Source organism: Petromyzon marinus, unplaced genomic scaffold, assembly GCF_048934315.1.
Source record: "Petromyzon marinus isolate PM22_M1 ecotype Great Lakes invasive population unplaced genomic scaffold, UKy_Petmar_22M1.pri1.0 PM_G_Scaffold_40, whole genome shotgun sequence".
Taxonomy (NCBI): domain Eukaryota; kingdom Metazoa; phylum Chordata; class Hyperoartia; order Petromyzontiformes; family Petromyzontidae; genus Petromyzon; species Petromyzon marinus.
In genome coordinates this window covers 777,501-780,000 of record NW_027422984.1, presented here as the reverse complement: position 1 = coordinate 780,000, position 2,500 = coordinate 777,501, and positions in this window count along the sequence as shown.

Here is a 2,500-nt window from a genome sequence, read left to right as displayed (position 1 = left end):
AAATCCCTGGGAATGGGAAAACGGGTCATTTTCGTGTTGCCACATTGCGTACGAACCGCATGAAACTTCCAGAGGCATTTGCAGCAGGAATGCATGTGCACTCAAAAACTTCTATATGTTTCACGGATAGACCCCGTGAAACGCTAGAAATTGGCGGGGATGTGTCTCTTGTGGCTCACGGGGCTGTTAGGGTGGCACAGAACTCCCTCGGAATGGGAAAAGGGGTCATTTTCGTGTTGCCACATTGCATAGGAACGCCATGAAACTTCCAGAGGCATTTGCAGCAGAAAGGCACGTGCACTCAAAAATTTTAATATTTTTCACGCATAGACCCCGTCAAACGCTAGAAGTTGGCGGGGATGTCTCTCTTGTGGCTCACGGGGCTGTTAGGGTCGCACAGAAATGCCTCGGAATGGGAAAACGGGTCATTTTTGTGTGGCCACATTGCATAGGAACGGCATGAAACTTCCAGAGGCATTTGCAGCAGGAATGCATGTGCACTCAAAAACGTCTATATTTTTCACGGATAGACCCCGTGAAACGCTATAAATTGGCGGGGATGTCTCTCTTGTGGCTCACGGGCGCTGTTAGTTAGGGTCGCACAGAAATCCCTCGGAATGGGAAAAGGGGTCATTTTCGTGTTGCCACATTGCGTACGAACGGCATGAAACTTCCAGAGGCATCTGCAGCAGAAATGCATGTGCACTCAAAAACGTCTATATTTTTCACGGATAGACCCCGTGAAACGCTAGAAATTGGCGGGGATGTGTCTCTTGTGGCTCACGGGGCTGTTAGGGTCGCACAGAAATCCCTCGGAATGGGAAAACGGGTCATTTTCGTGTTGCCACAATTGGCATACGAACGGCATGAAACTTCCAGAGGCATTTGCAGCAGAAATGCATGTGCACTCAAAAACGTGAATATTTTTTCACGGATAGACCCCGTCAAACGCTCGAATTTGGCGGGGATGTTTCTCTTGTGGGTCACGGGGCTGTTCGGCTCGCACAGAACTCCCTTGGTCCACCTGATTCGTGCATACAGGCAGCAACTAAAACTCTGTAAACCTGCTGTGAGGACATCTAAACAGTGGACCAGTGAGGCTGTGGAAGATTTGCGGGCGTGCTTAGACTGTACTGACTGGGATATGTTCACGACTGCTACCAATAGTCTGGATGAACTCACAGAGGCTGTGTACATCAGCTTCTGTGAGGACTGCTGTATCCCAACACGTACCAGGGTGAACTTTAACAACAACAAGCCCTGGTTCTCAGCAAAGCTCAAAAGGTTGAGGTTGGAGAAGGAGGAAGCGTTTAGGAGTGGGGATAGAGACAGATTCAAGGAGTCGAAGAACAGGTTTAGCAAAGCGGTGAGAGAGGCTAAACGACTGTACTCAGAGACACTAAAACACCAGTTCTCTACTAACGACGCTGCTTCTGTTTGCCAAAGGGCTCAGGCACATCACCAACTACAAACCCAGAGCGCCCCACACCACTAACGACTCCCGCCTAGCCAACGACCTGAACGAGTTCTACCGTAGATTTGAAAGACAATTGGACTGTCCTGAACCACCCCTTCCCACCCAAGAGGCCCCATCCCCCACCCATACTACAGAAACGACTCTCTCCTTTCAGGAGGGAGAAGTTAATGGGCTTTTCAAGAGGCAGAATCCACGCAAAGCAGCCGGGCCGGACTCTGTCTCTCCAGCCACCCTCAGGCACTGCGCTGACCAGCTGTCTCCGGTGTTCACCAACATCTTTAACACCTCCCTGGAGACATGCCATGTACCAGCCTGTCTCAAGTCCTCCACCATCATCGCTGTGCCCAAAAAGCTAAGGCCAACAGGACTAAATGATTACAGACCGGTCGCCCTTACATCTGTGGTAATGAAGTCTTTTGAGCGCCTGCTCCTGGCACACCTCAAAGCCATCACAGACCCTCTCCTGGACCCCCTTCAGTTTGCCTACAGAGCCAACAGGTCTGTGGACGACGCAGTTAACATGGCCCTCCACTTCACCCTACAGCATGTGGACGCCCCAGCATCCTACGCCAGGATCCTGTTTGTGGACTTCAGCTCTGCCTTCAACACCATCATCCCTGCCCTGCTTCAGGACAAGCTCTTCCAGCTGAACGTGCCCTACTCCACCTGCAGGTGGATCACAGACTTCCTCTCTGACAGGAAGCAGTGCGTTAAGCCGGGAACAGAAGTCTCTGACTCCAGGTCCATCAGCACGGGAACTCCTCAGGGCTGCGTCCTTTGCCCACTGCTCTTCTCCCTGTATACCAACAGCTGCGCCTCCAATCATCTGTCCGTCAAACTCTTGAAGTTTGTCGGACGACACCACCCTCATTGGGCTGATCTCTGGTGGGGATGAGTCTGACTATAGGTGGGAAGCTGACAACCTGGTGACCTGGTGTAGCCAGAACAACTTAGAGCTAAATGCTCTAAGGACAGTTGAGATGGTTGTGGACTTCAGGAAGAATACAGCCCCACTCACCGCCA